Raw genomic sequence first — 27,516 nt, 5'->3', positions numbered from 1 at the left:
CTAAACTAGAGGACAGTTCCCTGTCAATTAGCAGCATAGGGCTAGTGAATTAAAGTTACTCTTAGTAAATGTTACTGTGTTTTCATTTTTCATCATCGAAATTCTGACCTGCTCAATGAATCAAAAAGGCTGGATGGTAAACTTCTATGTCCTTTGAGAAATATTCCCTCATATTTCAGCCTACCACTTTTTTTTTCAATATTTAGCTGTATTTTTGGTATATTATTTGTTCATTTTTCCTGTCAGCTATTCTTTGCTGGTGAATAACTTTTTTCTCAAGTAGAAAAAGATGTGATTTATGTCCTAGCTTGGTTTTAGCTACAATAAATTATATTGCACAAGAAAAGAGAGAGGGATGGGCAAATGATTTTCCTTTTGTGCTGAAGTCATGGACTCAGTGTGTAGAAATAGAAATTTGTATAGAAACCATAAAACTCAATGTGGGTTTCCCATATTATAGCCTGATTAGTGCTGTGGCATTTGAAATTAAGGATTTCTCACAAAAACACTTGTGAAAAGATGGGGATAGGTCTGCAGGTGAAACTAGAATATGAACATTCTCAAGGTACTATTTTAGATGTGTGACCAAATGACAGAAGTGGTTAGTAAGTAATCCATTTTTCTGTACAGCCAATGAGGAGGTTAAGGCTGGGAGGAAGGACAGTTTGGAATATGGTGCAGAACAAGGCTGAGCTACTTAGTGGCCCAGCAATAGGTTTCAGAGTAGGGGAATGTCTCAAGACACTGAACAGAGGGTAGAAGTGAAAAGGACTTAAAGGTTCATTCTTTAGCACATTGTGTAAAAAGCTTGATGTGTTAGAGGAAGTAGTCTGCTCTTAGGAAAGGATGTGGTAGTGAATAAAAATTTGAAAATAAATGTCTAAACAGTAACTGTTCTGTTAAGATTTACTTCATGCTTTTTTAATGAAATTTTTTAGACATGTTGAGAACTGTTTTTTAGCATATCTGCTCTTGCAGTGAAAGGCTGTGCATAATAATCTAAGATAGCCTTGTAAAATGAAAGGCTCAAATTTTCCAGCTATTTTCAGACATTCACCATTTTGAATTAAATGTTTTGGGTGTCCAGTTTCAAACAGAGAATTCCAAAGCATTACTGTCAAGGATATAATGACACCAAAGGCTTCATCCTATGTTAGTATACCATCATCTGACATACCAGCTGTAATTTCAGTCTTTTTTTTTTGTTTATCCCAGCCTCCCAATTCCATTTTGCATTCTTTCCAGAGACTTCCTTTCAGACTTGCACAAACCTTTCCAGTTGTGCAGTTGGAGTCAGCATTTGCTAGTGATTTTTAATTTCTTTTCAGGGGTTGTAGTAGATAGTTACCAGTAGATTTAATGACCAATGCAGTGGTGGAATCCAGCTGGAGACTTAGTTCAAGTTACTGCTCCTCTTTAATGAATTTTAATCAAAGTTTATGGATCTGATCACATATTCTCATCTTTACTTATATGTGTCTCTTGTGCCTTTTTCCTTATCTTTGCTACCCATTGGTTGAAAATATTAGTTTCTGTTACGTCTTCATGTGCTCTGTTGATGCTGGGCTTTGATGCTTTCTCCTCTCTATGTCTACCACATATGGTCCATCACATCTTCCATGTGGTGATGTTTGTTAGTACTTTGAATTATGGGCATCTTCCTTGTTTCTGTCATACAGCATCTTACAAACTTCTGTGTTAATTTCCTTATACTTTAGTTGCTCACCTACAGTTTAATTTTACCTGATAAGGCAGGAAAGAAATGTGTGGTCTGCCCAGTGATTATTTTATTCTGAACATTATTAACTTGCCTTTAATCCTATGCAGTAGGCATGGTTTGAGAGTTGTTATAATATTGTTTGCAAATGCAGAGTATATTCATTACTGTAGTTGATTTTCTACTTTAACTTTGAATGTGAAAGAGAAGGTCTGCTTTGGGGATGTGACACAAATTCTGTATCAGTAGTTGCAGGTGTTTTCACTGTAATCTGTAATTAATGAGTTTGTTCAGACTGTGTCCTCTTAAGAATCTTAAGAAAAAGCTCCAAGGATTTAGGAACTTATTATTGCTAAGTCTTTGATTTACTTTTTTTATTAATATTTTCATAAAGAGAAATTTGTTTGCTAAATAAATAAATATGAATTTCAGCATTAATTTCACTAGGCTCTAAGTCCTGCTCCTGTGTCAGAACCACTTGGGAACTTTACACCAGTCAAGTTTTTTGCCTTATTTCCTCCACTATGTCTTTTCCAATGCTGCTGTTGTTTTTAAGATTATATATGAATAATCTGGCATCAGTTTTCATTTATCATAAAAATGTAGTAGAAAAAAATTCATATTCATAGGAAAAGTTACATAAATTCTTCTTTAACTCTCCAGAAAAGGTTATTTTCATGATCTGTGTAATCTCTCTCTAGGATCCCACCACATTTTCTGAAAGTCTCACTGAAATTTAGCATCTTTCTTTTTTGTATACATGAAAGTATGATTATCTTGTTTTTCTCTTCAGTCTCAGTTTAGAGAAGGTATGGAAATGTTTACTCTTTCTGAAATCCTTCTCTCAGAATTAACATAGGATTTTATTTTTCTGTGTGTGGAAAATTCCATTAAAGACAGACATTGAGCCAGATTCTAATCAGTAGAACATCAGATGCTAGTGCTGCTTTTCAGATAAAGAGAAAAATTCAATCATATGGCAATTTTTTATGAGTAATTATATTGAACACACTGCTTAGTATAAAATTAAGTGAGAAAGTGACTTATGAAATGAAATCCTTTTTTTGCTTAATTCAACCCTGTATTTAAAAACTTGTTTGTGAAATAGTAAGTAATCTTTCATTCATCAATTCTTGTGTGCTCTTGCACTGAGGTTGGAAAATGCTGTTGGGCAGAGCCCTGAGAGGTTTATTCACCACCTTTGATGTACTTACCTCTAATAGGTATGCATATACCTGGGGCTAAACTCACAGTGCTAATCCTTTATTCTTGAATGCATGCAGTCTTAGGTATCAGTAAAATGGGTGCAAAGAACTGTAATGAATATTTGAAATACTTTTTCAATATTGTAATGATTGCAAGTTTTCAGGTTTTTAACTCTGCTTAAAGCAATGTGGAGCTGCAAGAAGTACTCCATACTGGTGTTTTTCCTATTTTGCTGTTCAATTTTAAATATGTGGTTCTAAGCCATGATTACTTCATGCTGCTTAAATCTGAATGTTAAATGCAGGATCTGTAACGCTTAGTACTGTGAGGTGTTTGGGAATTTAAAATCAGACTTTGTTCGACTGTACCAGTATGCCTGTGATACAAAGATCCTATTTAACATACTTTCTGTTTAAATTGAGGGGATTTGTGTACACAAACCTAGGTGTTAGTTTGGCACTGCCAGGCCACCAATAATGAACTGAGAGTAGAAAACAAATTAAATAAAAAAATAAGAAAAAGAAGAGGACCCATATCATAGAATCATAGAATGATTTGAGTGGGACGGGACTCTAAAGATCATATATTCCAATCTGCCTGCCACAGGCAGGGACATCTTTCACTAGATCAGTTGCTCAAAGTCCCATCCAGCCTGACTTTGAGGGCTTCCAGCAATGGGGCATCTAAAAATTATCTGGACAATCTGTCCTTGTATTTAACCACCCTTATCATAAAAATTTCTTCTTACATCCAACCCAAATCTACCCTTAACAGCTTTCTAAATGGTAAAAGAAAGTCTTTCCCTTCCTTCATACCAGTGTGCATAAGTGGCATCTTTCATCTTCTGCAGGAAGTGAGCCAAGTGTCGTACAATTACCAAGCTCCTTTTCATACCAAAATCCTGAACTGCTAATGCAAGTCTTTGCACATATCCTTAGAAAAGCTTGAATTGTGTTCATGAGAGCCTTTTTATATGAAGACCTTAAATGATTTGTTACTCTGTAAAAAAAGTTGAGGTGTTTCTGTAGAGAAAGGAGTGAAATGATGCTATTTCTACCTGTGGTTATGGAAAACTTGGTCTGAAAATTTTTTGTATGGATGTGAGGGCAGAAGGATCTCACTGATGAAATGCGAAAAAGAAACTAGCTTTCTGGACTAAATGGTGCTTTGGTTGCTTTTACAATTTTATTTTTACTATCAGCTATTTTAGGCACACCATTTTTATTCAAGGCAACAAAAGGCATAGTTGATCCTGATGAATGTTTCAGAGATGAAGATGACACCTAAAGGAAACAGAAAGCATTCATTAGAATCAAAACATCGTACACACAAAATAAATAATAATTAAATGTTGGAATATTCAGTTTTTGTAATACTGAGATAAAAGAATGGAATCAGTAGATTAACCCTTTATTTCAATACATTAAGCTGATAAGTGTAGAAGATAACAGTTTCAGAGCGTAAATTCACTGCTGTCTGCTTTCATTTTTTTAAAAAGTCATAACTGGCACATACATGTATTTAAGGATGTGGGCTTTTTGTTCTGTTCTGGTTCTCTTCAAAAATCAGCCTACTACACCAGCATGGGATTTATGGTTGGTACAGTCTCATCTGGAGAAGCTGTTTCAAAAGGATGGTTTTTTATATTAACATCAGGATAATCTTGTAGTTTGCCTTGTGAGGATGCCTTTCAACACCAGATACATTTGTAATCTATGCAATCTATTAGCACTTCCACAGTTTCCTTCCAGTTGCTTGAAAACATGGTCAGTGTAATATTCTATGGGTTCTGTTATTTTAGCTGTTAGAACTGGTGTAGGCCAGTTCTTTGAAAAGCTTCTTAGAAATTTTAGGGCACCCCTGGGAAAGATGCATAACACAGGTTTATTTAGGTCATCTGCTTTGTTAAAGAAGCTCTAATGCCTTCAGTGTTTTGGATCGCCAACCACAATTTGGCATGTAATGGAGATTGTCTCACTGTTAGCAGTCTAATTATTTTCCTGAAAGAAGTGAGGAGGAGATAAGATGCAAAAATTTAAAACGTGCTTTGCATGATCTGGACCCCTTCACACTAAGGAGAGACCCGATAGAGTGGAACTGCAGGGTTTGTGATGTGCAGCTTTCTCTTGAGAGTGCTGTTGTATTGCTGCTGCATGGAAAGTGTATCAGTGCTGAAATCCACAAAGTCCCTTGCTTTACACATAGCTACCTGTAACTATTCTTTGTGTTTCCAGACTGGAACTCACCTTTTCACTCTCACCTGTATGGTGTCAGAGAGGCTGTACACCTGCACAGAAACATACAGCTACCATTGAAACTGTGCTTGTCCAGTCTCTCTGCACACTGGTATTTGTGGATGATCACTATTCCTTTGAGGATGCCATAAGGTTTCCATATTAGCATGGTTGTAAAAGACCTGTATTTCAAACTTTTAAATTAGGTAGGTGGTTGATGGATAGAGTTTAGTTATACCAGTCCTTTGATTTGAATGTGCTGAAAGGAAGACAGAAAGGAATGGATGTAGATTAAAAATTTTTCCAGTAATGGTATCCATTTTTGTTCATTTGGTGACTGTTGTTGTGCCAGGCAAAGAAGGATGCCTTGTGGATCTGACACTACACTGCAGGGGTAATTAGTGTTGGGTAGTGAGGTATGTCCACTGTAGTAAGCATTATGTGATGTTAGCTACTTGTTTATTAGATAAATTCTGAATGTCTATTAATCTGAACAAACCAATTACAAAACCAGCAATGGCCCTCACTGTTACACAACAGTGAATTTGGTCTGCTTTGCTTAATTGTTTTTTTCCCTAATCTCTGTTCTGTTTTACTCAGTCTCAGAGGAAAATAAAACTTATCTGAACCTTGGTTTTGCAATTAACAGCGAGTTGCGCTGAGACATACGCTATACTTGTTTTTGTTGATGCTGTCTTCTGGGTAACTAAAGGCAGTGGAGATTTTTTCATCTAGCCTGATATGGGGAAAAATTGTGACAGTTCAACATCCCATATGCCAAAATCTTGCAGGAGATACTAACATTTTATTCTGTGGGTTTTTTTAAATTTGAAAATTATTATGTGGAAGAATTTTTCTTTCATTTCATCATGAAAGGGTGATAACTCTGGATATTTTTAAGTTATCCTTCCTGCTACCTTTTCCAGGTTTCAGCACAGAGCCCTTAAAGTCCTCTGGATGCAGAAATAATATCACAAAATATTTCATTGGAGTTATGTTAATGCCAATGAATTTTCTTTTGTGCCTTTATATCGTGACATCTGTGTGTCACAATTCCATCCAACAATATCTCAGGGAATCTCCAAATCATTGTGGAATAACAGGACACTTTTTTCCTCCCTTTAGCAGTTAAACAGCCATGACTGAATTTCTATCTCTGTGACCAGAGAGAGGTGTGTAATTTCACCTTAACAGTACACTTGAAGTATCTCAATACAATTGAAAATTCTTATAAGATACTTATGGACTCCATTTAAGCCAAAGTTAGTCCAATCAGGGTCTCTCTGTCTCGTGACTCTTTAGGTTCTAGAATTTTTCTCATGTAATTTCTTTAGGCTTCAAGTTTTGATTAGCAATCCACTGCACAAAATTGCTATATTCATCTAACCAATCATTTCACTGAATTGCAAAAAACTCCTATCTAATTGATTTCTCAATCTTAAACACACAAAAAAAAATCCCCAAAACCCCCACCAAAAACCCCAAACCAAACCAAACAAATCAACCAACCAAACACCCAAAACCCAACCCATTCAACAAAGAAGCAGTAAAGGAGGAAACCTCTTGTTTTCCTGCATCATCAGACTGAATTTTTAGGACTGGTACTTACTCTGTATATTGTTTTGCTTGCTCTTGGATTTCTAGAAGGTGGGATAAATAACTTTTGTTTGCATGTTTTAATTGAACCTCTCTGTTACTATTTTACTTTGTGTTAGAAAGCTTTTCCCATCAAATCCTTAGATATGTGTGACTTCTCAAAATCTTTTAAACATAAAAGTTTCAATATCTTGAAAAAGTGCTGTTAATGGTGAATTCTTAATCTCTATGTAAACCAAGCTAGAGAAGGCATGGAAGGGCTAAAAAAAGTCAGCAAATGTATGGCTGAAATCCAGAAATCACTAAATGAGAAGTGAGGCTTTAAATTCTCACTGATCTCTCTCAACTCCATTTCAGATCTGTTCTGATACTAATTTCAAAAGCAACAACAAATTCTTATATCCTGAGAAATGTAAAGGCAGAACACAGACAGTGATGATGTAAATATTTTCTGAATGATTTTTTTTCAAGTATTGCTTGATTTACATTTCCCACCATGGAGTATTTCTGAAAAGCTATATTGGAAAACAAGATTCTTCTCAAGCTTTTCTTTCCTTAAGTTTTAGAGATGTTTTTCCTATTTCATGTTGCCTTAAAAAAGCTATCCTCACTGGGCAAGCAAGAGGTTTCTTCAAAGTTAAATGCAGGCATAAAGTTTCTATGCACCCAAGATTCTCAACAAGAAACAACATTATCTTAAACAGAGCATACTAGGAGAAACAGATTACTGAGTCTGTTCCAGTTGCTGAATGTCTTCTTCAAGCATTGCTAGTGAACAGTAACTACCTCATTAAGGAAACTTTCTTTCCACTCAGCCTTGCCATTAAACCATTTCTCCTAATTTCCTCATTCAGATTTTCCTATTAACTTAAAGTCATTGCTTTCATTTATGGTCATTGCTTAGCTTGCTTTGTTTTAAATGTGAAGTGTACAAACCCTTCTTTTACTGAATTATCATTTTATATAAATGTGTCTGTCTTATACCTCCTTAGCCAAACAAAAATACTGAGCAAATTGCATATTCTTAATCTGTAGTATATAATTTCATATCAGGCATTTATTATGGTCCCTCTTTGCACCTTTCACTTTCATCTTTCTCAGGGTGGCAAACACAGCCCCAAATCCTGGTGTGGTTCTGATACTTTGTACTGCTTTATATTTTACTCTGCAGTTCCTCTCAGCAAGGTAGTGATGGTCCTTACAGAAGTGAGTGATCAGAAGGGATTAGAATTTTAAGAATAATTTAAAGGAAGAAGAATATGTCTGCAGGTGTTTTGAGCACGTGTTTAGGGCAGCTGCTCCCTGAGCTACCCTGTCTGTACCTCAGTTAGCTTGTCAGAGCTGGCTTCTGTCTGTCTGCTTGCCAGTGTGTGGTCACAGAGATGTGCTCCAGCATTCAGAGCAGAGTCCCACACAGCCTGCCTGCTTGCACAATTGCCAGTGACTGGCAAGATTATTAAAGACCATGCTGCTGGTTGTTTGGTTGTTTGTTTTTTTTTCTTTTTTTCCTTATGAAATAGTCAAAATATGCAGTTCTGCATCTGTACTTAGATCCATATGGTCCTAGATGTGCATATGACTTGATTTCTTTGGACATCTTTGTGCTTCCTGATATCTTAACACCTGATGCCAAAGTAACTGTTAAGATGCTCACCATGCTACTGGTGCAGCACTGCCCAGCCAGAAAGTTGCAACTGGGTGCTTGGAACTTAGGAGCATCACTTTACTTTCAGCATTTCCCCTCAGCTTGAATGTCAGCATGCTGGTTGGCAACCCAGAATGAGAAAATGAATAATCTCCTGGGGATGAGCCTTGATATTTTTGTTTTATTTAAGTTTTCTGTTCTTAGTGTACTTTTCGGAAACTAGGAAGGTTTTCCTTTGAGAGCAGCAGGCATCCTTTGTTTCCATGTGTTTGTTTCTCTGTAATTTTCTGTGATAAATATGCTTCATGAATAATATGTTATTCTGCTCCTTGGATGTGGGTACTCCTGCAGCAGAGCCTTCCAAGTCTAAGAGTAAGAAGTATATTAATCAGAGATGCATTTTGAATTTAAGGAAATCCAAACTTTTCTCAAATCTTTATTCCTGATCAGCATAAAATTAGTCACAAACACTTATCTCCCTTTTTTGAGTCTATACACTTGCAAGTCTTCTGTAATCTTTCTTTGAGCATGAGCAATAAAAGGAGTACACCTTTGTCAGTTTATTTATTAAATTACAGCTCGTTTATTTCTTTTTCTTTTGGTTTATTTATTCTCCTTGGTTTGTTTATGTCCAGACAATCTGGAATGCTGTGGTAGAAATCTGTGGACAAATTACAAGAATCAGTATCCAAATACTACCCCTTCACTGTTTTACTGGTTGTCTCTGAATGCAATTCAGTTTTTAATGCTTTGAAGAGTGTTTCCTTTACAAGTAGTTAAATTACCTGGAAGCAAAAGGAAACAAAGCAGATCTAAGTGTCTAGTTCTGTACTGTTTTTTGCAGTGTTGTAATGAGCCGTGACACATGCAATGTAATCAGTAGTACTGAAATGCCCACTGAAGCCTCTTTGGCTTTACTCTCTTGTCATATCTTATACCTTCCTTCAGGGCAGTAGTGCAGAAGTCTTTTATTTGAGATAAATCTGCCAATTAGAAAATATCCTTATTTTTTTTCTTCAGATAAGTAATTTTGTAATTTTAAAGTTTAATCTTTCATAATAGAAAGCAAGTTACCTTTTTTCCTTGGCTTTTGATCATTTTTAGCTCAATAAAACTTATCAGGAAGCTATGAAAAAAAGCCCAAAACAAAACAGCCAAATCATTTAAAAAACTTGATTTTGAAAAAGGCAATGAGCAAGTTTCCCAAACTTAGTAACATTCGAGCAGCGATATTGTGTCACATCAAAATTCAAGATACTCAGAATCCTTTGTCAGATAGTGCCAAATCAAAGGAGATTCCTGATGAAAAAATACCAGGGCAGGAGAGGCTCGTGCAAGGATTTCCAGGAGTGTCTTCTTCAATTCTAGTCATCAGGGCTCAGGGAGATCTGCCTGTGCACATTTCCATCACTGGTAACTGCATAAGGCAATTAACCAGGTCTCCACTTTTGTCTTTCAACAACAGGAAGAGCTTGTGGTTACTGTATTTGTATTCCTTGCAGGCACTTCTGTGTCTGAAAAATGAGCCTTGCATCAGTTTTTAAAATGTTACCTTTTCTCATTTCTCAGAAGTTTGTTTTTGGGAAGGCATATGGGTGACGTTTTAGAAGCCCTGTTGTCTTATCTCCCTCCACAATCATTTCCTCCAATGTAGTAAGGAAATGTAAGTAAAAGTGGTTTTAGTTGCTGTCTGACATTTTTTCTATGCTTGTATTTGGAGGGGATAATAGAGAAGTAATCTTAAAATTCAGGCATTTCTTCTGACAGTGGCATACTGTCCTAAAAATTTTACAGATATTCAATTGTGGAAAGACAAGTAAGCTGGTCCTTGGGACTCCAGTAACTGATATAAGTTATGTAACTGGAGAAAAAAGTTGATTTGAAACACCAATTCTGACCTGAGACTTACAGCAGTAATCACTGATTAATTGTAAATGATCTCTGTTGCCTGATTCCAGCTCTCAGCCTTCTGACTGTGCTTCAGATACGCTGCAAATACAATTGAGAAAATGAAACAAGGGAACAAAAAGAAGTGATGTATTCCATTTATCTTCCTCTGTTTGACTGCATGCTTTGAGCTGATGAGTCTTCTGTGCCTTAATTCTGGCAAGGGGCTCAGAGGGGAAGAAGAAAGAGTGTGTCTCATAGTGTGCTGGGAATCCACAGCCTCACCATGGCAGTGCAGCTCACTGTGATGCTTTTAGCTCTTTTTCCCCCTTGGACTACTGAGCACAACCATCAAGGCTCACTGCGAAGTAAGCTAAGGCTTTCATCCTTCTACATGAAAGAGATTTACCACTTTTCTAATCCAACTAGCAGTGAGTACTGCTTCAGAAAGTCAATTTCTGCTGATGGTGAACTGATCAGAAAGGAAGAGGTAAAATGTCCTTCTTCCCTACTTGGGTTCTCCTAATGCTGCCATTATGCTACTCTAAAATGTACTTACAGTTCATTGTGTTCAGCACTGGTGTTGAACTTCAAAGCTAAGATTGAAAGGAAGGATAGGCCCAAGTCCACACCAATCACAGGCCCTGAAGAGAAGATGAGCAACAGACCAAGAGAAATAAAAGACCATAACTAAGGAGTAACAAGTTTCTCACTGTTTGAGGACTGATCTTTAAACACACAGGACATGGTAGTGGCCATGGGCCCAGATATGTACAGATGCCAAAGTCCTTTTTTTGGAAACCTCTGAAACAAAAGTTGAGATATCACCCCATGATCTACTTGAAAAGAATTCTCCTGGAAATATGCCTTGTTTCTGATACTGAGCAAGGAAGCCCTTCAACATTTGAGAATGAGCCCAGACTGAGTATGTAGCTTTCGTTTCCTTGGCACTTTTACAGAGATGGGTCTGAGAACTGCAGGTAGGCTGCATCCCTCCAATGTGCCAGCCTGATCATCATGACCCAGCAGGTGTGCAGGTTGCATCTGACTGCATTCTGTAGGCCCATGGGGACTGAATTGTCTGCCAGCATTATAAGACAGTTTGATGATGCAGAGGTCAGACTTCTATCACAAAAAATGGCATCAAGAAAAGAAAAATTTACATGTGAGAGATGCTGTAACTATTTTAAGACTGTCTGTGGAACAAAGATAAGGCCTTCTTGAACAGGAGTCACTGAGAAATTTCCAAGCAGTTGGAGGGGAAGATAATTTAGCTTGTGAAATGCAGATTTCTGTTCTACCATTGACTCTGAGAATAACTGTGTGTATGCTATGAATGGAAAAGGGAGTTTTAAACAAGTTTTTGTCTTTGCACAGGCCTCTGGCACTAGACAATAACTTTACTGAGGCAGCCAGCACCCCAAAACCCCCTCTTGTTGCAAGTTCTTAATAATGGCAAATTAGATCTATTACAAAATGAATTATTTATTTGATACACAAATTTAACAGACATAAGACTTTAGCAGATGACTTACTACCCAGGATAAACACACACTGCTAGTAGATAAACAATACAGCACAATTGAGGTACTTGTATTACAGCTAGCGAAGAAGTAGCACAGATTAGGATTCTATGTATTTTACCATCCACTTGCTGATAGGAGGTACAGATGATCCTTCCTCTCAGTTTCCAGAAAAGTATCCAGGGACATGCATCCAAACTTTTTGGGAAAAGCCCTGCACATTTCCAGGGAGTGTGTAGGAAGGTTCTAATAATTTGTCTAGCTTTTATAGGGTAAAGCAGTGACTTTCAGTCAATGATATTTAAATTTTCTTTCTGTGTACATCTGCTCTCCAGACCAACCTATTTATTCTCACCTGGGGGTTCCAGAGATAACCCCCTGTCAGGTTATCTCATCCATATACAACTGCTGAATGTGTTGGTAGAGAAGGGAAGGGGGGAGGAATGTCCTGCCGCAGTGCATCACTGCAGAATCAGCGAATCACATTGATCACTATGGATGTCTTCAGGCTTAGCATTGTTTTATGGCTCTTGATCTGAATATGCATAGTAATTTCTCCTGACTTAAGTATGAAGACTTGCAGGGGCTGTCGACTTCACAGTAATTATTTCTTTAAACCTGATTTTGTCTACTGAAAGGAAAGGTGTGTCTGTCTTTTCCTAAAGCGACACAGGAGGCAAATGCTCCTTCCAAAATGTTCATGTTTAATCATAACAAGTTGAATAAGTTATCCTGAAGGACTGAAAAATTTGTAGGTAAATAGCATGTGGTACAGGGACTAGAATAACTGAACTAGTCAAGGAATGAGACTGAGACTTTTTTTTAGAAGTAGGTAAGCCCTGTGTGTGTGTCTGAACCCAGACCTGATTCTTTGAAAAAATAATAGTGAATACTGGTGGCAGGGGAGTCTGCAGAGCACGAGCAGGCATGGACTGAAAGCTGTGTGCAGTGCGAACAGTAATAAGATGTCCTTTTTATTACTGTTTGTTTAGAGAGGGGGAAAAGCCTTTTTTACTGAAAGCTCTGAAAAGTACTGAAAAGTACTCTGAGATTAACAATGTAGAAAATGTTCCTTACTATAGTCTGCAAATTTAATTTTTGGCAATGGTCTTAATTTGCTTGTTAGCCTAAGTTAGAAGAGATGTTAATGAATGTTAAGTTCTTGCTGTTGAACTGTCAGAAAAGGTTATGGTAAAATAGCAGTGTGAACATGTTAGCAGCTTTTGTTAAAGACTGTTCCCTTTCCACTAAACTGACTTTGACCAGGAGTTGGTGATTTGAAAAGGAGGTCTATTTTTCCCTGTCAAAGTATTGTTACAGCTAGTGTAATGACAGTCTCTGAGTTGGAGTTTGTTACCTTCAGCACCAAAAGACCCTTGATACTCCTGCTAAAGCAGCCCTGCTACATTTTTATCTCCTTGTTCTTAGAGTAGAGCAGGATAGCAGAAAGGTCTCCTGCACCAGCTGCATGTTCAGGTCCATTGCTTTGTTTGAGGAAATGCCCAGGAGTTCAGTGTCCAGAATTCTTTTGCTGGATACCAGTGCAAATACTGAATAATATTTATTAGACTATTTGAACTAATGGAAGCATTTAGCTCAGTCTTCTTTGATTCTTGAAAACATTTATTTGTTTGCCTTTAAAACATATTTCTAAATTTTGCAAATCTGTGATCATGAAACAGTTGCTGTTCTGGTTGAAATCAACTGGAGACATAAGCCTTCTGCAGTTCAGAGATTCAGAATGAGTACAAAATAGCTAACTTAAATAACTATGGTAAGGGGTGAGAGCGTGTGTGTGCAGAGGTGTGTTGGATTTTTGGGCGGGGTTTCTCTTTACTTTGTTCATTAACTGAGAAAGCTTTGTGGTGAAGGTAGGTGCAGTGGGTTTGGAATATACAGAAGCTTAAAATGGAAGTCAGAAAAAGTCACAAAATTACACTTCTAAAGGTGATTTCTGTAAAATGTTCTCGGTGCTTGTAATTCACATGTTGCTGCGTGATGAGATCCAGCTGGTACCTGTCGGCCTGATCATGGGTCAGACAGATGTCCTAAGCATGACCCATCAGTGAAATAAAATGCAGTCCTGAAAAACAACTACAAAGAAGGCTGTTTACATTTAAAATTCAGCACACATTTAGCTAATTAATAGAGCTTCAGCAAGGGACTCATCACATTACAGCCTTCAGAAATTTATTTAATCTGGACTAGAGCAGCATATCAGGCTACATTTTGTAGAAATGCTATGGTTCTGGTGCTCACATTTGGATTGACAGGTCTGTTTAAATTAGAAATTCCCCTCAATTTGTTACATCTGTGCCAGGTTTCAACATGTCCGGTCCAAGCCCAAGAATCAGCTTTCTGCCTTACATTGAAGTTGGTTGAAATTTGTTTGGAGTTCCTGAAAAATAAGGAGACATAGTGTTTTAAAAAGCAGGATTTAAACAGATTTTTCCAGTGATTATCCGTTTGGATGAAGGCTGAATAATGGACCAAAACTTGGTGGGAATTCTATGTGCATAAAATATCCTGAGTTGGACAGGACCCACAAGGATCATCCAGTCCAGCTCCTGCCCTGCACAGCACATTCCCCAGGGGTCACACCATGTGCTGAGAGCATTGTCCAAATGCTTCTTGAGCTCTGTCAGGCTGGTGCTGTGACCACTGCCCTGGGGAGCCTATTCAGTGTCCAGACATTCTCTGGGTGAAGAACCTTTTTCTAACATCCAACCTGAACCTCCCTGACAAAGCTTCAGGCCATTCCCTTGGGTTCTGTCACTGGTAACTACAGGGAAGAGATCAGTGCCTGCCCCTCCTCTTCCCCTCATGAAGAAGTTAAAACTGCAGTGAGGTTTCCCCTCATTTTCCTCTTCTTCAGGCTGAACAGACCAAGTGACCTCAGTCGTTTCTCACAGGGTTTCCCCTCAAGGCCCTTCACCATCTTCATTGCTGTCCTTTGGATGCTCTCCAATAGCTAATATCTTTCTAATACCACCCAAAAGTGCACACTGTTATTTACAGTTCTAGCATATAAGTCTGTAGTTAAAAAATAAACTGCTGGTGCTGCCTTGCTTTCTGTGCAGGCTGGGCTTGATAATCACATTCATCATCTGCAATACAGACCCAGTGAACTTGGATGGCAACGAGCAAGAGGTTGCCATAAGCAGAGCTGAATGTTTGTTTTTCAAATTTGCATAACTAATTGACAGCTTATTAGGAAAGCTGAAAGCTAAAGGCAGGAAAACTAATTGGTTACAGCAGAGGAAAATTATTGTTACAGCATTTGGGTACTGGGGATGCTTAAGCCACATTAAAAAATTATCTTTCAGGGGGCAGGTGGAGCAGTCTGTCAGGAGGCCTCAGAATAAGTTTCAGCTGAGTTTGTTCATATTGCCACTTGTTTCATTCCATGGCTGTTCTTCTGCAGCACACTGCCTGACTGCTACAGCCATGGCCAGAGCAATAAATCTTGTTCCTTGTTCTGGTTTTCTTCTCTGGGAGCTCCACTTGTCCTGTTTCTGCATCTCCATGCCATGCTGGATGGTGTGCTGTTCACCTGCATGGGGCCTGATGGGCAGGAGTGCTGACCATATGGGTGATGCTGGCTGGGCTGTGAGCTCCACAGCTGGTCTGAGACTGCAACCATGGGCAAGGCACCCAGTGCTGCTTCCCAGGGCTCCTCTGTCTGCCAGCAGCATCCTGAGCCACACTTCTGGGAGAGAAACTTTGGTGAGGGCAGTGTGGACTGTATTGCACCCACTGACAAACAGGATAACCAAGTGTAGAGAAGGAAAGGATGTATCCAGCCTCAAAGAAAACATGTAAAAAGCAAACAGCCTTGCCTGCCAAAACATCTACCTCAAACACCCTAAAATTAAAAAAGTGTTAATTATGTTAAAATAGTTCTAATCATATATGGCTTGTGGCCATGATGAAAGCAACAGTCTTAAAGAGAAGAAATACAGAAAAATTAGCTTCAGAGGTAGAAGAGAAGAAATCATGCTGTCTGCTGATTTATGTTTGAGAGTGGGAGAAACTTGTTTCTTAATTTCTGTTGTAAGGAGGGGAAAGTTAAGGAAAAGTTATTTTTAGGTGGCTTTGACTGGAGATTTCATGTAGCTGGTTGTAAAATACCATCAGATCTTTTTAGGGCTTCTTGCAGTGATTTTACATATAGGACTTCTAAGGAATATCTTTTGGGACATGTATAAATAGGACTTAAAGAGTAGAATTTCCATGGCAGCATTCTGAAGCTCATTCTGCCTCTTTAGCTGGCCCTGTGCCTTGTGCTGAGAGCATTTCAGTATGTTCTTGAGGAAAATGTTGTGAGGAGGAGGAGGTTTGTTAAGAACTAGCTAAAGTTTAGACAGCCAGAGGGCTGTATGAAAAAGATGGGCATTATCTAAGCCAGAAACGGACTGGGCTGATGGAAATTGGAAAAAGATTGTACCAGATTTTTTAAAACCAACTACAGGAGAAAGCAATAACTTTAAAATAATGCATTGTTTATAAATGAAATCATAACATCCTATCTTGGAAAAAAGTCTGTAAAAACCCCCAATAAATAGGAAAAAGCAATTTAAAGAAATGTCAGTTAAGCAGAGCATGTATATTAAAAGCTGAAAATAGTTTCCAGTAATCCAAGTGAGTAGTTGTACAAATGGTTCTCATTTGAAGGATGCAGATATCTTCAGGTGCAGCATATTTTCAGATGGCAGGAACCACAACTATGATCTGTAGAGAGCAAGTGATAACTGTGCAGAAGGAAGACTACTCAAGGAAGAAAACAAACCCATAATTATTCTGCATGAATCACAGAGCAGTCAGGGTTGGAAGGGACCTCTGGAGATCATCTAGTCCAGACCTCCTGCCAAGGTAGAGCCCCTTGTAGCAGGTGACAAAGAAACCTGTACAGAGGATTTTGGATGTCTCCAGAAGGGGAGATTCCATGACCTTCCTGAGCAGCCTGTTCCAGTGCTCTGCTATCCATGGTGTGAAGTCTTATGTTGAGGTGGAACTTCTGTTTTAGTTTATGGCCTTTGCTCCTCATGTCATTGGGCACTGGTGAAAAGACTAAACAAACCCTGCTCCCACAAGTCTTTCCTCATGAGAGAGATGCTCCAGTCGCCAGATCATCTTTGTGGCCTTTGCAGGACCCACTCTGGTGGTTCCTTGTTTTTCCTGTGCTGAGGAGCCCAGAACTGGACCCAGCCTGCCAGGTGTGGCCTCACTGGGGCTGAGTAGAGGGGCAGGATCACCTCCTTCAGCCTGCTGGCCACACTCTTCCCAGTGCCCTCCAGGATATCAAACTGTAATGATTTGTAATGACTTTAATTGCTGTCTATTGCTACATTTGTTCCATCTCCAGAAAGGGATGTAGCAGAAGTAAAAGAGCCATAGAAAAGAACATCATATGTGTGTGTGTGTGTGCCTGTATATTTGTATATTTCTGTGTATATATTTTTTATTTATATGTAAACCAGAGTGCAGATTATAAAGACACTTGAGCAAGGCTGCTGGAGTAAATGCAACTACTCTCACAGTTTCTGAAGCAAAGGAAAATTGCTAAAGTTCCTGAAGCTTAAGAAACTGTTAAGAAACTCTGGGTAGGAGGGGGAAAATGGATGTGAAAAATTAGGAGCAGTTTAATAAGAGTTGATTGCCTACAAACTGTAGTTGCAAATGTGTTGGATAAAAGCAACCATATCCACAAGGAAGGAGAGCCTGCAATTAAACTGAGTGTAAAACATCTGTAACTGGTAACAATCAGTATAACAGAGAATATATTCAGTGTAGGAGATTGATAAGAGAAACATTCATAGGGGGCAGCAGAGAAGAGAAATTCTGTAGCATGCCAGAGATGCATGCTCTCTGCCTCTGATTCAGCACTTCTTGTAGTTCATGAAAGAAAAAAAAAGAGTTATATAAATTAAAATGACAAGGGTGTTACTCAGCATCTTTTCTAACTTATATCTACAACTTCTATCAAACTAGCTTCAGTCTGGCAAAAGGAGAGACAATTTTAGCTATATGTCTTGTTATCACAAGGAAAAAAATACTATACCAGTAATTAATATGACAGTCACATTGTCCAAATGCTTACCTCTTTGGGTAGACCTTCATATGAGATGGTTGCTTGGAACCTTTAAGATCAGAATAGCTACAGCCTTGATGTATTAGTTAAATATAAGCTAAATTTCCCTTATCAGACTTCACATATGGTAACTGAGTCAAATTCCTTGCTCAGAAGGTTAAATATTTGTTTTCTAAAGATGTAAACAAGGTCATGTTAAGCTCGTGAGCAGTTTCTGACTTTAGGAACTACAATAGAAATAGCTTCTCCAGAGCTTTTATCTATTTTTCTGTCTAGTCTATTGGCATTTTATCTTCTTTGAGACTTCTCTCCAGTGATTTGTTCAAGCTTGTGTTTATGTATTTTAAATTAATTTGTTGCTGGTTAAAGCAGATTACCATGCCTTAGAGGAGGAACTAAGAATAAAGACTGCTTCGTCCCAGGTGAATGTTGTAATTAACATTAATCCTGAGAGCCAACTTCCCACGTCTCAGCTGTATTAGGAAGATGGAGAAGGCTCCTTGACTGAGGAAAGTCAGTCTCCTCGTTGATGGAGAATTTGTTCTTTAGAGAGCAGGAGATGCAGTTTTCATTCTCCCAACCTCTATCACCTCACACTGTGAAGGAAGTGGCTTCTTGCCTGTGTCTCAGTTAAATTATTTGACAATTTCTCTCCAGGACTGTGAGGCAAGTTAGGTCAGCCAGCTTGATGCTTGACAGTGGATCTCTGGAGAGAAATAGGATCTTTAGATACCATCCCTTTTGTCTGTGTTTAGACATCTGTGAGCCCTGTAATGTTATGCCAAACCTTCTGGTACAATGCTTTTAGCATGTGGAGGCACCTAGGCCTGGAATTTCCGCTGCATGGTAAATTCCTAGCAGCAGAGCTGCAGGGTTCTTCTGAGGTCTGTCCCTGAGTTTTCCCAGCTCCTTGCATTATAAAGGGCTTTTGATGTCTGTATGCCACAACTACTTAAATAATTGATGGTTTAAATAAATGGAAAGAGTGAAATGGTTTTTAGGATGTGTATGTAAATGCTTTCAAATACAGTGGTTTAAGAATTCATTTAAGGAGACAGAAAACTGCCCATGGGAGGATTTCTTTCCCCCCCATTTCACTGTCCCCACTGCATAACCAAGCTGTGAGTCAGGTTTGTCAACTCATAGAGAGATAGGGCAGGTTGTTTCGATGATCCATTTTTTGTTAATTTTCAGCTGGATCAGCTCCTTGATTTATATGACTGAGTCATGGAATGGAGATAATCAGCAGATTTGAGTCAGGTGCCAGATAGCCACTGAACACTTGATGAGAAATTTGGGCAGGAGGTGTTGGCTGCCTTTGGGTGGCTGCCAGTCTCTGATTGTCAGAAGCATTTTTGCTCAAGACTGCTTCTTTTTCCTAGCATTTTAATAATTTGCAGGGGAAATTGAATGATGATATTATTGACCTTGTTAGATGTCATTATTTAGGTGACAGAGCTGGTGTTAATGCACACACAATAATTCAAATTTCATTAATGAAAGAACTTTAATGGTAATATGGAAAATAATTTGACAATGCTTCTTCACCTTTTTTCCAGCATTCTGTAGCAGATTAAAACTTTGTACAAGATGGCAATTTTCTTTTTTGGTATAAGATGATGACTTCCTCCAAGCCCTCTCCATTCTTTTTCACTTTTAGATATGGATAATCATGATTCTGTTGTGACATGTGAAGAAGCTTTAATAGTATTTTCTTCATATAGTGCGTGGCTCATAATTGTTACATAAAAACACAAAGTGAAGTGCACCCAATTAAACACCTGCAGGAATAAAATAGGATAAATCAGGAGAGAAGCCACCTCTGTGTGGTTGGGGTACACATCTGTGGTACATTTCTTTTCTAGTCCTATTTGCACAAATTAGAAAACGTAACTTTTTTCTGGCACTGTCCCCAGAGTTCTCAACTAGATAACATGAGAAAAACTGAACTCTTGTCTTCTGATCCCAACTGAGATATCAGAAGATGTTACCTAAAAAGATGAGGAAGTCAATAATAGTTCCATTGGGTTTTAGATTGATAACACTGATCTCTATGACTGTGTTGGAGTCAGAAGTTCATATTGTCTATGTAGCATTTATGTAAAGTCTCTGTGGTATTATGGATTGTTTTGAAGTTGTCTCCAATCCTTCAGTTTTTTCTGCTTTAAATAAAGCTGCAGAATGGAAGTCCAGCCTGAGGTTCACTCTAAAACTAAAACAAACCAACCAATAACTACTAAATGAAGTGTAGCATAATATCTAGAAAGTGCAAGCAAATTAGGGTTCCTAAGTTACTTCTGGGCTGGAACCATGCCATATATATGTATATAACAAAACCACCTTTTTTCCCCTCACATTTTGACTTCCTTACCCATTAACTCAATGGGCATAAGGTAGAAAAATGGGTGCTGTTCATAAACAGTGTTTCTGATGAAGAAAACAGTGCAGGGAGGGTTCTTTTGATGAAGAAAACAGTGTGTCCAGTTTAACACCTTTGCTCAGTTTAGTGTTAGTTCTGACTATGTCTGGGTAGCTGTGAGAAAGGGGCCTTGGCCATGTTTCAGTGTCTGCTGCACATGGAGTCAGGGGAGACCTTGGATGAGTGGAAGATGAATCTTCTTGGATATCTCCTAGAAATATTCCACTAGGGAGCATTCCCAGTCTTACAGGCTATAGAGAGGAAAATTAAGGGTTAAAAAGGTAGCATCTTGCTTTTAATTAAGTACTGAGAAATATTGCTAGCTAGCATGAACCTTTATTTGAAATAAAGCTAAAATCTGGTTAAATTTCAGTGCAAATCTGTTTCTGTTGCTGGTATTGAGACCTAACTGCCTTTTCTGAAGTTGTAATTTAGGCTTTTTCAAATCTAGAAGTGGCTGCTTAGCTTGGCGTTTTTTCATTCGTGATGTCAGTCATTCTTTGCGTCCCAAAAGATCAAAGCTTGTGCATGACAGTGAAGTTTTCCTGCTTTTTGACAATGTGTTTATGAACCTGCCTCTATGATGATTCCACTGCCAGTTTCTTACTTGATGACATTGCAGCTCTACTTGTTTCCGGATTGCACAGCTGAAGCTGAACTTTGCTGTGTGCCTGGAAGTGCCAGAGTTTTTGGTATGATTTAATGCAGGCTGATTACAAATGCAGCCTGCCAAAACGTATAACAACTTGAGATTTTGAGCTTGGCTCTGTCAGCATGTGAAGAAGTGCCTGCCAAAACCAATGGGATGTGCTGGGCGTGAACGAGGGCAGCTCCAACGAACGAGGGCAGCTGATGCCAAGGCAGCATTCTGGTGTTTGCTGTAACTTCCGTACGTCTCGTAGGTGTGAGCATCTTCCTAGCTGTGGCTGCTCCACGAGCACGTGCTCAGGGATGTGCAGAGCTGCTGCACAGTTTTGCTCCATTGTGCCAAGCTTTGTGGTTCGAATCTGACAGTCTTCTAAAAACCCTTTTCTCCTTGACTTGAAAATAGAGTTCACTTTTTTGGTCTTGTTGGGCAGATGCGTACTGACTTTGTGACTGCAGCAAGTATTAGACTTACCTTCCAGTAGTGTGTTTCTTGTTAGGGTTTTTTCCTTTTCTTAATCTTTGCCCCTTACATGTTCAAATTCTCTAGCCTTTTGCCTGTTTGGTGTTTTATGGGGTAAATTCTTAGTGTGAGAGTGAAATAATCTGAATTTCACTGAATCGAGCCATGAATTCTGAAATGACACCACAATACAAACTCATAAGTACACGCTTACTGCTTCTATTGTAAAAGATTTTTTTCAGTATTTAAATAGTGATCATGACAAATATGCAAATTCTACAGTAAATTAACCTGTCAGTAATACTAAGTATGTTGAAAGGTGCAATCATTTGTAGAAGTGGCCATGATAAGGAGGTTGTTTCTAGCTGTCATAAAATTTATGATTAAAATAAAAAACCTTTAGGGATTATTCTGGGCTCTTCGGACCATCAAATTAGAAAATCTGTGTTAGAAGATGACAGAAGGCTCTTGGTATGAGTAATATGTTTCAGAAGTTGGCAGATGAATAGTGCAAATGTTTCCAAATAGCCTGATGCAAAACTGAGTTACTTTTTTATAAAAAACTACTTAGATCAGTGTAAGTCTGCTTCCTAGATAAGTGGGAAATATGTTTTGAGAATAGTCTAAAAGAAGCTGTAATAAAAATGAAAATTCTTATGCATTAGTGGAATTATGACTAGAAATTGAGTGGAATGACAGTACAAAGATTAAAATTAGAAGAATTTGCGATCAGACTTTGGCTTTGCAGTGTTCAGGTTTTGGCCCTATGGGTGACAAGAGATGTGTGGTCTTCTCTCTGGGCATTAAAAGTGCATTATGATGTTGACAAATAGGCTAGTCACAATAACCAAATAACTTAAGCTTTATCTTGGTGTAAGTAGAGCTGGTTTTCCAGCAGCAGGGTAATGTTTGCTTGCTAATTGCATTTGACTTGCAAAACATTTGCATTTCTTGCCAAAGCTCTTGACTGGCTTAGCTTGAAAACATTTTGAAATATAGGTGCTACTGTCATTTAAGAGACAAAGCTTAAAAATAAGCATACTTTCCTGTACATTTCTGGTTTATTGAAACTGGAGCCCATAATTGGAGAAAAGAAAAAGAAGTGAAGTCCTGTTGGGGTGAATTTGAAACAGACTGGGCACACACTGGAGAAAGGAGAACTTTTCAACATCATGTTGGTATTGTTTTTTTAATTTCTTTTTCCATCCTCAGCTCTCCACACTGTATTTGTTGCTGGGAGCTTTGAAGCAAAAAAGTTCAGGACTTTGGGGGATTTTTTTGGGAGGAGCCCTCTATTGTAAGAGCTCTGTGAAGAATGTTTTTCTGCTTCTATGTGTAACTGTGCAAGAAAACTCTGTAGGATCTTGAATTACACTGGGTAGATAGCTAGAGTTTGTCCCTTGGTACACAACCGTAGTTACCTCTAGGCAAGAGGTTCCTCTGATTGTAATAATTGCAGACTGCCCCATTAATTGCAAACAAAGTTTCATAGATTGTTCTGCTCTCATCAGCAGCTCCCTTGGAAGCCCAGGAGAGAAAGGCATATTTGTGGAAATGCTGAGGGAGGAGGATAAAGGCATATGGACAATGTCTTCCCCATTGTCCCAGGCTGGGTGCAAATTTTCTTACCTCACCTTACCATTCCTTTGGACTTCAGGCATAACTTGAGCAGTATGGAGGTCAGGAGGAGCAGGAACTTGACAGGCAGCAGTTGTTCCTGTTAGAGGTAGAGGCAATATCTGGCTGGTGTGGCTGTAGAGAAGAACTCACTTTTTGTGTCTTAAGTTAAATTTAAAACACAAAATAAAATAAAGTTAAATCTTTGCCATAGAATACTATTAGCAAGGCAAAATAGTTGATGATTGTGTAAAATTATTTATAAATAAATAAAGAAGAAATTGAAGGTGTTTCTGATGTGAGATGATATCTTGAACAGTAATCTTTAAAGTGGTCTAGAGAATGTTGAAGTATAGTGAATTAATATTTTCTAAAACTTAAGTACTCTAAAGAGAGAGTAAACTATGACTAAGAAACCTCAAAGTTACCATTAAAGCTATTTGGACCTTGACATATAATTGGAATGCATAAAAATAGTCCAACTTGTAAAAGTTTGCATTCTGCATGCTAAAATCTAGAGGGATTAAACAGCAGACCAACTGTTCATTAATCTTCCCATTGAAGCATTGCTTTCTGAAGTGCAGCCAGCTGGGTGATTATTAAATCTAAGGAAGGATTTAAGATTTAGAATGCATTTTGAAGCTCTTTTTGTGTATTATAACTTTGCTGCCGACACCATGAATTGATCACCCTTGTGAAAAATTAAGCAAGGAAAATATATTGTTGTTTTTTGACACACAAAGATTACACTTAATAAAGCTGGAAGGAGAGAATGTATTTATGATAAAGGCTGTTTTTTAAAGAAAGTTGTATTGGAATAAAAATATTTGTAAGACTACAGTTAGCAGCTAAATCTGACATGCCAATGGCTTAGTGTCTGCCAGCCCCGAATATCCTTTATAACTTTCTGAAATAGAAATGCATTCTAATGAGTGATGAGATGGTGCTGCTGTTGAGAAATGTCCACACAAGTAATAATCCATTCTAAGTGCAAAGACATAAAAACCAATTCTCCAAGTATTCCTATTTTCATGATGCATTGTCCCTGCCTGCATTTGCACTTATATTCCATTGTTCTTATCTTCCTCTTAGAACAGGAGCACTTTGAAGTACAGATTGTCCTTTGGGAGAAGCAGGGAAGCAGTTTTTGTAACACCAGATACATTCTCATCACAAAACTAGTATTATCTATCACATCAGCTTGCAGTTAAACTCAGCTGTGTTGTTCCATCCCGTTTCTCCCCAAATGATTGAAAGCCTTCTTCTGTTGTGACTGTTTAGAACTTCTGGAAGGCGCTTGCACCGCTTGCCTTGGGATGTTTTGTAGAAGTCTGGACAATGAATCTTTGCAAGCTTCTCTGTCCTCATTGTGGCAAGAGAGCTTCCTCTAGGAGGGCTTCAAAGCAGAGCCTGCATGAGGAGCTCTGGGCTGTCCTCTGGAGCAGTGTGCCCTTGCCCAGCATTTGGAAAGGGGTCTAAAATGGGTGGATTTCATAGGTAAACATGGGTAGTAGGACAGTTTGTACTCCTTTCATCTTCTAGATTACATCTCTTTATCTACTTGACTCCTGTCAGGCAGTTCCAGATACCTGTGGCAGTTGTCACCTTCTTTTCTCCTCTTCAGCCTTTGTTCTTACTTCCCATACTTTAGTAATGATGGAATTATTTTTTAAGCAGTTGTATTAAACTGTCCTAGCAGCTGTTGGGTCATGCAGGAGGCGAAAGGTGCAAGCAGCCTTTTCTATTTGGTTTTAGGATGCAAAGTACACAGCTCTGATTCTTTCTCATAGATCTTTTGCTCTGCCACTTCTGTACACTACATCTAATTCTCAAGAATACTGTTAAAACTATGTCACCCTTCATGGGGTACAAAAGAAGTTTTTCCTTAGATGGAAAGTGGCTGCATTTTCCCATGTGCCTATTTCCCCTAAATCCTGGGGATCACAGTAGGAGAAAGGTGCCATATTGGTAGCTAGGACATCTTCAGGAAGCCTTCAGAGGCTTTAGAGGGTCTACTCTTGTCCTTGTTTTCCAGTGAGTACCCAAGTTTTGCAGTATTTGCAGTGTGTCAGTTCTTTTCCACTTTCCTTAGGCTACAGAGTGAAGTCAGTGCTTTAACCTTTCTCCCCACCCAACAGTGGCCTTTATACTCCACTGAAAAAATAAGCCACTAAAATGAATTAGTACAGGGAAGGAAAGTGGCAGGTTATTTGCTTAAGTTGTCAGTTTGCTGGCACTTTTTCAGTTGCTAAAGCAGAAAAAAAAATAATGTTAGGAGACAACATTTCAGGTGGCTTCAGCCCAATTTCTATTTGCTCATGTCCTTTTTGAGCATTCAGCTGCAGAATATATAAACTGGAAGTGAAACAGTGGCACTGATTAGTAAAAATAGGTGTTCTGAAACAGTGTCCTCACTTTGCATGAAAGTATTTAGGGTGGTGGTGGGTGACAGGGACTGAAAGGATCTCGGCAGACCTGGTCTGACTTTAGAGTCCCTGGCATTATATTAAAAATAGAGATATAGTAGTATGCTCATTCGAACTAAAAGCTATTAATCTATACTCAGGTGAAAATGGTTAATGCAGAAGCATATTAATGGTTATAGGGAAGTGAAATAGCCAATTCTTTTCATCTCTGACAAAATGGAACCCTGTGCAATACCAATGATGAAAATTGTCACTTTACATAACTTCCACTTTCAGGCAAGTGGAATAAAAACTAGAACCACAAGTGACTGCAGAAGAAAATGTAGGGAAGTGAAGGACTATTTTCTCTTCTTTATTGTACTTAGCCATTTACTTCAATTTTTCTCACAGTTAATGCAAGAAATTGGATTTTATATTTAGAAACATTGTATCCTAAGAGGTAGGACTATCATAAGAGATAAAGTGCTGGGGCCTTCTTGTGTTTTTTACAGCACTCAGTAAACACCAAAAAGTCAGAGATTGGGGAGTTCCTTAGCAAGCCAAATGAAAATTTGAGTTACTGATTTTAAGCAGGTGTGTGTTTTTCTCAGGTTTGCACATACCAGAGATAGTTTTGTATAAACTAGTCATCATCTGTTGATTTTGAAATAGATAAATATGCTAAGTAAATGGTTTTTTCCTAATCTTTTTTAGCAAGACTCTGTTTGCTACTGTCATGGTTTGATGCTGGCACAATGCCAGTGCCTTTCATGAAAATACACTCTCTGGTTTCTGCCATGAGATATGACCAGGAATAAGCAAAGCAGGCTCTTACTTAGAAATAAAGAAAAGAAAACTTTATTAACTACACTACAATTATATGTAAAAAGGAACACACTGGAAAAATGAAAACTTTACAAATACATTTTTTCTTCTTCTCATTAAATTTCTAATACGTCTATCTCTTACATTTCAACTTTCGGTCTAGCATCACTTTTCAGACAATCAATTTTCAGTTCATCCAGAGGAGAGGAGTCTTTCTTGTGCCATAGGCTTCCCCTGGAAACACCGTTGAAGCCTCGTGTGTTTCTGTGTCACTCGTGGCACCGCCCGGAGAACATCTGCCATCGTGACCTCTTCCTTTCATGTCCAGTGCTCTCACCACTGAACACGGACCAGAGCTGCTTCTAGGGTTGTCCTTTTAAGGATGCTTTGTCTCATTCCAAAAAGAGCACAGTCTCACCTTTGGGACACCTGTCCCCCCCAGATTTCACCCCCTGGGGCCGAGGGGTACCAACACTGAACCCTCTTGGTTCTGAGCCATTGCCTCCCCCTGGATGCAGTCTCTGTGTCACAAGGAACATGGTTCTGTCCATGGCTATAACAAGAAGAGTCCAGCTAAGCCACTCTATCATCTCTTCCCACCTAAGATTCTTCTCTCCCAACATCTTTCCCTTGCCCGGACCTTCATCACACTTGCTCACCTGCTCATTTCTTTCTTCATCTTCCACTCTATCTCTCTTCTAGGAAAGGTTAATGTTCTGTAAAGTTTTCATTGCCCGGAGACTCCCACAAGCGGCCGACACCTTCTCGCCTCTGTCCCTCTCCCTCTCCCTCTCTCTCCCTCTCTCTCCCTCTCTCTCACTCTCTCTCCTCACTCTCTCTCTCTCTCTCTCTGTCTCTGTCTCTGTCTCTCTGTCTCTGTCTCTCTCTCTCTCTCTCTCTCTCTCTCTCTGTCTCTCTGTCTCTCTGTCTCTCTCTCTCTGTCTCTCTCCCTGTCTCTCTCCCTGTCTCTCTCTCTCTCTGTCTCTCTCCCTGTCTCTCTCCCTGTCTCTCTCTCTCTCTGTCTCTCTCCCTGTCTCTCTCCCTGTCTCTCTCTCTCTGTCTCTCTCTCTGTCTCCTGGGGGCGTGGCTGCCCGATCCCTCCTAGTGCTTCTCTCTCTTCCACCCTTCCACCCTCAGGGCTCGGCCTACCTCTCCCGGCCGCATGGCTTTCCCCCCCTGCCGCCCAGCCAGCAGCTGGGCCGGGGCAGGTCTGACCTGCTTCCCTCACGGAAACCCAAGAGAA

The 27,516-nt window shown here is 38.9% G+C and overlaps 1 protein-coding gene across 4 annotated transcripts in view; it reads left to right on the top strand.

Annotated features, from left to right (window-relative positions):
• The window catches only part of CADPS2 (calcium dependent secretion activator 2), a 285,197-nt gene that overhangs the window by 57,500 nt on the left and 200,181 nt on the right, over window positions 1-27,516 (top strand). The window lies entirely within an intron of this gene.

Source organism: Molothrus aeneus, chromosome 5 (genome assembly GCF_037042795.1).
Source record: "Molothrus aeneus isolate 106 chromosome 5, BPBGC_Maene_1.0, whole genome shotgun sequence".
Classification (NCBI taxonomy): Eukaryota; Metazoa; Chordata; class Aves; order Passeriformes; family Icteridae; genus Molothrus; species Molothrus aeneus.
This window is presented reverse-complemented; position numbering and strand designations above follow the sequence as displayed.